This window comes from Strix uralensis, chromosome 11 (genome assembly GCF_047716275.1).
Source record: "Strix uralensis isolate ZFMK-TIS-50842 chromosome 11, bStrUra1, whole genome shotgun sequence".
NCBI lineage: Eukaryota > Metazoa > Chordata > Aves > Strigiformes > Strigidae > Strix > Strix uralensis.
This window is the reverse complement of record NC_133982.1, coordinates 17,103,686-17,115,388: the sequence shown is the minus strand read 5'-3', so window position 1 is coordinate 17,115,388 and position 11,703 is coordinate 17,103,686. Positions and strand designations below refer to the sequence as shown.

General features: G+C 43.0%; 1 long non-coding RNA gene across 1 annotated transcript; it reads left to right on the top strand.

Moving 5' to 3' along the window:
- Nucleotides 1-367: 367 nt before the first annotated feature.
- LOC141948433 (uncharacterized) lies at nt 368-5,690 on the top strand. Its single transcript, XR_012630472.1, has 3 exons — nt 368-447; nt 4,605-5,124; nt 5,483-5,690. It is a non-coding gene; the product is annotated as an uncharacterized LOC141948433 (long non-coding RNA).
- Nucleotides 5,691-11,703: the final 6,013 nt, after the last annotated feature.

The window sequence follows — 11,703 nt, the reverse complement described above, 5'->3', positions numbered from 1 at the left end:
CTGGCACTCATCAGCACCCCGCCTGCCCGGAGAGGTCCTGATAACCTGCTATGGGCAGGTGAATCCCCACGGTGATGTCTTGTGCAAAGGCAAGAGCCTGCTGGGTGCTGTGCTCAGTACATTACCTCTCTTGATATGTGTGGCTTTGGGGGTCCTGGTGTCTCTGATTGAAATTTAAAATTCCCAGTGACTTTTTCCCCCCTCCATTGACTTCCTAATGTCCCAGCTATTCTGGGAGTATGCCCTGGCAGGACCAAGGGCTATTCTTGGACCACTCTGCTTATCACACCCAGCAACAGCAGTGTTCACTGACAGCTCCTGCTGTTGCAAAGCAAGGAGGGGCGGGCAAGAATAATTTCCCAAGCCACGGCAATGCAAGTAGAGCTGTGGCTTTCTCTGTTCAGACGATCTAGCTCCAGAGAGCAGCAGCTGAGATACAGCAGCAAGGTAGGGAAAGACAGTTTGGAGTTCAATACCTCTGAAAGCGAAATAATCAGCAGTTGAAAAACTGATGCAGCAGTGAAAAGTTGCTTGATTTCAACTAGAAATAGGGAGGGTTTCAGGTGTGTGATGAGGTGGAATGTCTCTGTCTTAACCATTCTGCTCCCACTATGCATGCAAGGACGCTTTTAGTGACAAACTTTCTTTAGGAAAGAACATGTTGCCAGCCTGTGCTAACAGGGAACCAAATTACTGGCCACTGGTACCGGGAGAAGGTATGAAATAAATTGGTCAGGGGAACCCTTACTTTTAAAAGTCAAAAATAACGTGGCATATAATGTAAAGGTCAAAGTTGAGCATTGAAGGCCAGTGACTCGTATACAATATAAATTCAAGTGTCACAACAGAGCAATAGTGGAGAAAATTGCTGCAAAATGCAGGACCTGGCAGGTAGCAGCAGGATATTGAAGACAAAGCTCACACAGTGATTTTAACAGGTTTTGAAACCTGCTGCCATATCTTGGTTTTGATTGCTGTGATTTCTATTTGGGCTCATTACGAGTGTCAGAGGTTTGGGCTTTCTGTAGAGGTGAGGGGTGTATTCACCTTATGTTCATTGTACAACCAAACCAACAATAACCTAATAAATAATAACTAATAAACCCAAGGTTTAATTACGTGAAACCCTGAGCATGTTATGAACAGAGCAATCCTTCCAGGAGCAGCAGCCAGAGGAAGGATGAAAAAAGAGGACATGCAAGAAACTGGTGTTAAAATAGCTGTTTTGCTGCCGTTTCATTGAGCTCCTTAGGTATGTGTGTGCCACGGTCAACTTGGCAAATCGCTTGGTACAAGACATTAAAAACACAACAAAATGCCTTAAAATGCCTGGAACAGGATTACAGGTACTCCAGAGAGAGATCAAATGAGTGCACCTCAATACTAGGGAGCATTTTTGGTTAATGCCAAGTGCAGCTGGTCAGAAATCCCTGTATTAGGGCTCTTCTCTTGTCTCCTAGTTCTAGGTAGGCTTGGATGCATAGGGGGAGGATATGTTTATTTTGCTGGAGACATGCTCCAACACGAGAAGGGCATGAGAGCCCATGGCTCCAAGTCCTGGCCTTGGAAAGGCATTTTGATATAGCCTGTTATGAAGAGAAAAGTGATTGGAGAAACCCAGTAGGGCCTGCCTGTCATTAAACTGGATCTAATGGCAGGAGAAGATGGAGCTAAAGTTACTGTGGGTGATCCTACTGCACATGGGATCAGGTTTTTCTCTCCCACCCTACTCGTGCCATCAGTTGAGCTTTGCACAGGCAAGAAGTAGCAGCTCTGGTTCTTGCTTCATCACAGCCAGGACAGCCAAGTGGTCCAGGCTCTGTCCAGCCCCGCTGCTCGGCTTCAATGCAGGAAGGGAACGTTTTCATTCCACACCACTTTGCCAGGCACGCTTTCAAACCTAATTAAGCTTAGCGTTATCATTGTTTTTATCACATTAAGATCCCACTTGGCTCTCAGCAGCACAGACCACAAAGTCAACACTGCATCTTTAAACAGAAACAACAGATTTTGGTTCAATTAAAAATTCATTAAAATGTAAATTAGTTTGTAGGGTTTTTTCCTTCTAATGCCTATTCAGTGTGGCACTCTAATGGCACAAAGCATTAAGGGGGGGTTAACTCGAAGCACAGAGACAAATTGCTCTCCATATACTCACCTGCTTAAGTGATTTTGGAAAAGCATTTAACCCTTTTCCCTCATTCACCAAGGTTTCCACCTTACTCCAGTTGTTTGTTATGATCTTTCTTTGTCATGCTTTCTTAAGTCAAAACTGAATAACTGACCTTATCCTGCAGCTCTGCTTTCCCTTCTCCTTTGCAATTCTCCTACAGCTCTCGGGAAATTCTTTTTCCCAACAAAACCCATCCTGAAAGCCAATTGTTTCCTCCCAGACCCTGTTAGATATGCCAGAATAAATTTCCTGGATGCTTCCCTTCCAGCGGCTGCACAAGATATGGTGATTTAACCACATACTTATTAAATCATTTGTCTCTTCTAATGCGCTATGAAACCACGTGTGAGCATTATTATTATTATTTTCCTTATCATTGTAAACTCAGTCGCTATTGCAAGTTCATTAGGTGTCGTTAATTGCTAACAACATATTCAGAACGTATGGTAAACGCAATTTAATTGAGAACTAATTAACTTGTTATAGTTATCTCATTACATGCCAATTAAACTTTTTAACATTCCTTTTCAGTAGATAAAGGAACAGTTAAAATCCCAGGGACCAAATTTAGAGCTGGTGTAAGGGGGGAAGCTTTGCTGCCTTCATCTGTAATGCGTTTGCTGACAAGGGTTTTGCTTTGCATCTTGCATTTTTGTAAGATTAAGGGAAGCCAAGGGAGTCCAGGTTAATTTAGTGTGTCTCTGAAGAGGCTGAGAACTTAGAAAAAAAATGCCTCTGATGGTGGTTTTATGTTTCATGAGAGGAACTGAAAGACCAGGGCCAGGAATTTCTGCTCTGAGGCTGAATCAATCTACAGGTTTTGGTAACCAACCTCCAGCTTTTCCCACATCTGCAAATTATATGGGGGAATATTTATATACTACACCCAATCCAGAGTATGTGCAAAGGCATCCACTGATCATGGGCTTTGGATCGGCATCTCTGTGCTACATCATTTCAGGGGACTCTCTCCAAACAAACTCCAGCTGATAGCACACAAGAGAGTTCAAGGCAGTGTGATTGACTGTACCTGCCCCCTACCAGCTCTGTGATCAAATCACATTTGCCTAGTTTATATTTCTCCTCTTTCTCTGCATGAAAGTGTCGAGCAAACAAAGGAGAGAGAAGTAATGGAGAAAAAAAGCAAAGCTGTGTGAGTACAAAGTGCTTCCCAAAGACACAAAATAAGCAGCTGAAAAAAACTGGGAACAATATTGCCTTTGATCTCTAAGATAACCAGGTTCGGTCATCTTAGATGTTACTAGTAACATCTGTGGCTTAAAAAAAAAAAAAAAAAATCAACCTGTAGCTGAGCCATTAAGTTCACAGTGTCACTGTAACGTTGGCTTCAAACCCAAAACAAAGTCTTTGAAAGTGAGAAGAATTCAAGAGGCTCTCATTAAAGTGAGAAGTAACTCTTCTGGCAGTATTGAAGTAAAGGATAAAGTCACTGAAGGGATTGATGATTAATTTCTGCTTTATTTGCTCACTGAAATAACAGTGTGAGAAACTTGGAAAATATGTGAAGGGACAAGTGGGAAGGTTCAGTGCCCAGCTACACAAGGCTTTGACCTAAGCAACTTTCCCCAGATAAAGGAGTCGCTGCTACCTGGGGTGGGAAAAGAAGTCCAAGAGCGCTACTACTCTGCCACTGGTATCGCAATGCAACACAGTGAGAGTCATCTGACATGAATCAAAACAGTTTGGGTGTAAAGCAGAGTTAGCATGGACCAGTATCTTTTGTCAGGGTGCAGAATCATCTACAGGGTGTTGATTCATCTACAGTGAGAGCAAACCACGCTCTACTAGAGCAAGGATATATGAAAAAGTGTCAGGGAAATGAAGCTAGAGCAGGGAGGCAGAGCGAGCTTTTTGCGTCCTTCAAAGTAAAGCAAAGGAGTACCTGTGAAGATGAACCCTTAATTTAAACCACAGGGAAGAAGAGTGTTAATGCAAGACCCATCTCATGCAGCTTTTCCAATAAGGGCTATAATACAACAAAAGCAGCTGAAGAGGCTTTTCTCACAGAATTTTCTAACCAACTTTGTAAAGCTGAGAAGGCAAAAGTCTTCTGGAGACCTTTCATGTTATTAGTTTGCTGAATCCTAACATTTATGTGTGTCTTCCACAACCATTGTCGTTTAAATAGATAGCACTCCTCAAGTGGAAAGAATGGGTGTGATGTAGTGTTATGGAGGTTACTAGTGCCTACCAGAAGCCTCAAGAACTCTTCAGCATTTCTATCCAGGATGTGTTCAGATCGCAATACTTGCATGGTGAATGTGTTTTTACTGTGTGTTTTTATGATGTTTTCATTATATGCTTTTATTATGTGGTTATAAGCTGCTAGAACGGAAACAAGAGAGATAAAGCTTGATTGATTATTATATTCCCAAATATAAATGGAGGTTTTTTTTTTTTTTTCCACTAGGAATCTATGAATGACAGACAAGTTTGACTGGGATGCAAGTTCAAGCATTAAGTCCATTCCTGGAATAATTAAATCCATCTCCTCAAGTCAAGTCAATGCTGATGCTTCTAAGCCTTCTTCAAGACATCAGCCCCTCAGCTTTGCACAGCTGGAGAGGCAGCTGGGAGACTTGGTGCCCTATGTCTCCACAGATCTCCAGGAGCCTCAGGCCACTAGGGTTACCTCCTGAAATCCCCAAAGCTGAAGCAGAAGCTAAATTCAGAAACAAAATGGGGTGGCCCAGGATCTTGTTTCTGATGAGGTCTAATTTAGACAACAGAGTCAAGAGCTCTAATGTGAGACTGTGTCCTCATTTAGGGGTTAGTGTTTTGTGATGTGAAAGGGCTGGCGGGTGCTAACGAATACCCTGTGTTCCCCCTCGCTCTCCCCACGGCACGGTGCAGCCCCCTGCTATGCTGCTGCAGGTCCCACTTGTGACTGCCTTGGTGAAATCCAAGGCTTGCTCCAGTTCCCAGCGAAGGTAAACCACTTTAATAACATCTATTTATGGTGGCCATGGTAATGGGCTCTTCATCAGGGGCTGCAGGGACTCGGCACCTCGCAGAATCAGGCCTTTCAGTGAGTTCAGTTACCTTTGCACAGTTCCCTCATGCAATACTGTACTTCATAAACGTTCCCATCTGCCAGTGCAAGTATTCATCAGGCCGATGAACATTGTGACTGGTTTCAGCTGACACAGATTCTGCCTTTTTTGTGCTATATTGGAGGCCTATTCTCCGCAATGCTCCCTTCATTGTTCACCTACCCTGGAGACAGCAGCTTGCTATGAAATATATCTCCCAGGCATCTCGGTGTGAACAGAGCCTTTTCTCTTACAGACCTGAGATGGCTATCAGTATCCAAAATTCCCTGCAGAGGCCCTTGAATGAGCTGACTGGACCAGGAGGAAAGTGTGATGAAGTGTGCTCTGGGAGAGGAAACATCCTGGCTCTCAAGGAAGAAAAACCAAAATCTTCCTGTAATTTATTTATAGAAAGAAGCAAGGGAAATCTTTCTGGTTTCTCCAAATAAAACTCTCTCATTCCTTGACTCTAATCATTCAATAACCTCACACAGAGTGGAAGTATTTCCCCATCCTCTGTAGATTTTGTGCCTTGTATTGTTGCTTGTTAAATATATGCCGGCACACCACTTACTGCAGCATGCAGGCTCATGATCTTTGCATGGCTTCTTCCCCTCTAGGAATGCCATAAATAAATCACTAGGTCAGGAAGGCTGTTACATGCCCGTGGTCTCTCTCTCCCCCACACTCTTTTTTCTCGCTCCTTACTCCTTCTACATTTGTACAGAGCACTTAAACCTGCCAGGACTGTTACGTGCAGTCTCCCCCTTCTGCTGGTATCTCGCTGTGCTAGGTGCAATCCAGCAGCAGATCAAACATTCATATTCCTCGCCACAGAGGACACTAATGACCTAAGATCAGAGCAAAAATCACATTTAGGTGCAAGCTGCACTGAAGTTTTCCTTCCTGAGGAAGGTGCTCACTGGCCTAACAAATCAGGTTTCCAAAGAGGAGGGTTTCCAAGCGCGTGGTGCTGCACAACCAGGGTCATGTATTCAACACCTTTAATTTAGGATCCAGAAGGGGAGTATGATATTGAAAATATCCTGCCCCAGCTGCTCCTACTGTGACTGGGGTGTTTTCAATGCACTAAGAGCTTTTTGGATCAAATGTAGGTGATTTTTCCTTGGTGTTGACCACCAAGAGGCAAGGTCCTAGGTGAGCTCTAGGCAAAGAAGTTCTGTTCTTGCTTCCACAGGAAGAGCTAACCTGGAGGCCATACTCTCCCCACTGCTTCTGGCTAGATCTCTTTGGGGGAAATCCCTCTGCCCTACTTTACTCTTTCAAAATTCCCTTTGTTCTGAAGCCTAAGCAATTCACACAGCAGCTCTGCCCACCACAAAGGACACGAGAGACAAGAAATATTAGTATATAAGAGCAGAGAAAAGTATTTATTATTGATGGGGGGCAAAACGACAGTCACTGTAGACAGAAATCAAGTGCCTTTCTAGAGCTGAAATGAGGTTTCACATTAAAGGCCTTTTGCACAGCAGTTTTTTACCTGTTAGTAAGAGGTAGAGAGAAGTTACATTCTTTACAATGCCCCTTAAGTTTTTGTCATTTTTGCTAAATGGAACATATTGTTGAATCTCATGTTTTCCTTGCAGAAAAGTTCTCATTTGCAAAGGACCATGTGTGCATGTGATTTTTTTTCTTTTTTTGCTTATTATAATTGCTGTTGTAATCTGCACATTTTGCAAAGATATAGATCAAAATTTTCCCAAGGACCATAAGAAGATGAGGAAAAAACAAGACAGCCTTCCTGTAGGTTTTCTCAGGTGTGCTCATCACTAAGGTGATAGATTTTCAAGCAGTTAGCAGAACCGTCTTGGATGACCCCAGAGGAGAGTTATAAAGATTTCATAGAATCATAGGATGGTTTGGGTTGGAAGGGACATTAAAGGTCATCCAGTTCCAACCCCCTGCCATGGGCAGGGACACCTTCCACTAGCCCAGGTTGCTCAAAGCCCCATCCAACCTGGCCTTGAGCACTGCCAGGGAGGGGGCAGTCACAGCTTCTCTGGGCAACCTGTGCCAGTGTCTCACCACCCTCACAGTGAAGAATTTCTTCCTTGTATCTAGTCTAAATCTACCCTCTCTCAGTTTAAAACTGGTATCCCTTGTCCTATCATTATATGCACTTGTAAAAAGTCCCTCTCTGGCTTTCTTGTAGGCCCCCTTTAGGTACTGGAAGGACCTCTTCTTTACCTATTCTTGTGTCATCTTCTCCAGCCCTCTTTTTAACTCTGACTTCTCACAGGCAGGAATGATCTGAAATCTCAAGTTAATCTTGCACGAAACCCCCTCCCATACTTCATGGTGCCCACACACAGCTTATTTCTTCATCCCACATGTAGGATTGTTTATCCAAACTAGGTAGATTTACCTCCTCGACACAGTTGTGGAGAGTAATTGGGTTTCTGTCAAGTGTAGGACAAGATTAATCAAACCTGCCAACTTGAAACAGGCCAAAACTAGAGTCAAATATGACCTGTGCTTTAAGGGCCGTGAAATGGCAGACAGAAGTACCGTGATGAAGGTATACTGCAGAAACAAACCTGAAAGAAATGTCACGTCTTAGCAGCTTTGAACTGAGATAAGAGACAAAATTCAAAACCCAGTGAGGTCTCAATTTGGCATCTGAAACCTATATCTGTTTATCAGACACTTAAAATCTACCATTATAAGTAAGAAATTTTTATCAGTTTGGATTTATCTCAGGGGGATGCGTTGTTAAATTCAAATAATTGCTGGTTGAGTGCAAGAAATGTGCATGCTTCTTATGCACCAAGCACATGTGCATATTCTGAGTGACTGAAAAGATGGCTCTGCTGGGTTAATTATTTCTCTATGGGGTGGGAAGAACAAGGGCGCAGTGTGTGGGATAGAGTATAGGCAGGGAACAGTGCAGGTATCTTGTGCTGTTTCTATTTCAGGACTATCAGCAAAGGGCTGCTTTATTCCTCTGATGACTGTGCAAGACAAATGTTGGTTTGCAGCCAAGGCTAGGACAGCTTGGATCAGCCTGGAGTGCCGACACTGGGATTGACCTTCGGGCTGCGGAGTTTTGCACAGGTGGATGGAAACACAGCAATCATCTACGCTCTTCAGCGCTGAAGCATCTTTCAGCCCTTTCTTCTGCCTTCTGCATTGGGCACTGCGGTGGCCTTCAGCGTATCAAGGATGAGCAAAACATACTCAGCTTCGAGACACCCCCCCCAAAAGAGGGTCCCCCCCATTTCGTGTGTGTATATATACACATGTGCGCACACAGCACTGCCACCCAGTGGCTTGCTTACCACAAAGCGGGGGGGAGGGTGCAAACGGTTGAGGGTTTTTTTTCCCTAAATACCATTAATCTGTTATAAAAACTTTATACAAGCACATACTTAGCTCTGCCTTCCCAACCTGGAGGTGCCCAGCTTGGCACACACACACAGCCAGGCTGTAAAACCGTGCCAACCGTGCAGCCACAATCAGAAATATCAATACCCTAGCATCAGGTTCAGATAACAGGCAATTTGCAATTGTCACACATATTCTACCTTTTCCCTTTTTTCTACCTTTTCCCTTTTTTGTGTGTGCGTGGTTAATTGTGAGGGGGAGGGCAGCAGACCTTATCTCTTGTGACTAGCGGTGGCAAAGCTGAAAAATTGTTTTCATTACCAGGTGGAAGGCTTTTCACATGCAAATTATCAATATCATTGTCAATGTGGCATTTTTATTAATCCAGACCAGCTTACCTGACCAAAAAAAAGAAGGATCATTCTTTCTTTATATCAAACATTTTGCTCTGACAATGGCGAGTCATATTTGATGAAATGTTGCATGGATCAACCACTTGCAATTTACTGCAGGAGAGAACGAAACAGAAAGGACTAATGGATGGGGTTGGGGTTGGGGATTTTTGGATGGGTTTCGGGGTTGGTTTTTTTTGCTGTTGCTCTTTTTCTCTTTAGACACTTCTCCTAAATGCCAGTCAAATGATGCCAGTTTACGTAAGCGTTTTAACTTCTCTTCTTCAACATCAAAGAAACTGATCTGGTTTTATAGAAGTGAGTATTTTTGTCTCTCTATTGTGTGCACTTCCCCTTCAGACACTGGGAAAATAAGGTCATGTTCCCTACTGAGTCCATCCTTCCCTATTGATTTTACTTTCTTAAAATCCTAACAGAGCTTGAAATTAATACAATTTAATTTTCTTCTCCCTTTCTTGTGAACCACCAAAGCTTTCTTGCTGCTGTTACACCACTCTGGGTATAAAGAAGAGGATAGACTTGGAGTCCTCCTTCCAATGGCAAAAATCCCTGAAAAGAGAAAATCAGGAGGGTTTTGGCTCTTTCTCCAAGGAAATACAGGCTGTCACTTCCAGCCTAACAGATGAGGAGCTTCTTCACTCAGTTCAATAGGGGACAGACCACAGAAAGTTACAGACCCCTCTAATGTGGCTAAGTTCAGATTGCCCGACACTAGGAGATGTCTAAATGCCTCTGCTAGAGCTGCTTCTCAAAAAAAGACCCATACTCATCTCCCCCTGCCTATGACAAACAATTTGTCCAGCATTTGGGAGTCTTTTAGTAAGACTCACAGCTCCTCCAGGAGGCAGGTGAATGCACTTTATCAATGTACCTAGCTGCTTGTGATCCACCTGGAAAACATTCACCCACAGGTAAATAAAGCCAGGTGAGGTGACTGACAGCTCTGGAAGCTGTTTGGTTATTACTGGTGTTTCTCCATCTATGAGTAAAGATACTGGAGTGATACTCTCTGATTCCTTACTCTGCATGGAGACTAGCAAGAGTATTCAGGAGAAGATGGAGAGCATCAAGCCTACTGAACCAGCATCCTTCCTTCCTGCTAATGAACTTACTGGGGAGGAAAAAACACTTCATGCCCCTCAGGAGTTGCCTGACTTTCGCAGGCGGGACTCAGGGTTTCACTGGAGAAAGCACCTCAAGGCAGGTTTGTTGCCAATAATGAGGCAATGAAACATCATGACCCTGGTTAATACAGGCTCCCATTTGTCATGCCCTTTCATCACATCAGAGTACTGTTTAGCTGTATAAAATGGACTGTAAACTTTGTTCATTTTGGCTGACAGATATGATAAAGGTTATGTGTGTTTTACAGCATTACAGATTTGATGGAGAAAGGTCCCCTGAGACCTCTCACTGTACCAGGTCTTATCATTCGTCATAGCATGGCAAAGACCTCATGGGTCATCTTCTCTGTCCCTCCTTCGCTTGTTCAGGAGCCACTACCATTCTCAATGATGCTTCTCACATTGATTAAAAGTATTTAAAATATGTATTATTTTTGCACTCTCTGTGAGTCTGTGCCTTTCATACCCACATCTTAAATTCATTGCCTCTCTGCCAGTTGTTTGTAAATGTCCCTAGGTGTTTAACTCTTATTCTCTGAATCCTCTGAGCTATTTTTGGTGAATATGGCTATTACATATTCCTAGTATTTCTCAAAGGTCAAAAGAAAATATAAAAATGCCATTTCTTTTCTCTTCTCCCTTCAAAGCAGCAAAATGCAATATTGTTCTGGTGCAGTTACTTTTGCCGTTATGCTAAGATTTTTTTTTTTTTAAGTACACCTTATTGTATTTACTGCAAATGTTCTGGATACAGAATTATTTCCTCAAATTATTAGGAACTAGAAGATATAATAGCCTTTCATTCTGTTTCAGAACATATTACTCTACCACAACAGTGTATTTGTGACAGTTTGCTCTCATCTTCCTGCCACCCGTCTTACAAATGAGACATAAAATTGAGGCTCTGGACGCTTACGGACCCAATCCTGCAACATTTATGCACCTGTTTAAGCTGAATCATGTGAGGATTCATAGCAAATTGAATGTGCAGAATGACTAACACTTGAGGAACTATGGCAATCGCTCCAAAGCAGTTTGCAGTTCTTCAGGATAATGAGCAATGCATGAAACTATGGTGCATTATCTCTTCCTCCCCCAAATCTGGCTAGGATGCTGTAAAGGACGGACTTGGAGCGAATGCAGAATAAAATGTCCTCTCCTGCAGTCAGTATCTATTATATTAATTTCTTTCTATCACTATGGTAAGACTCCTGATCATGCAGAATTTAGTCCTGAGCAGTGCAACAAAATCTCTACGTTTTTATCGCAGAGTCACACTTGGTGATGTTATACAGCCTTGTTAATTGATTACAACATAATTCAGCAAGCTGCACTGTTTCTGCATCCTGTATATAGCTTGCTGCCTCCTCATTCAAAACCGTCTGTACTTCAGGGTCCTGGTCCTCATGTTTGAAGCCTGATCAGCTGAAGAATGATCTTTCTCTCTGACCTACATCTTTCAGAGGAATAAAGCAACAGATGATACCAAGTACAGGATTCACAGAGCTCTTTGTGCAAGCCCCTAGCAGTGGAGCTCTCCAGTGAAGGGCATCAAGCTTAACTCAGCTCACCCTGCAAGGAGGGTTTTTTTCATT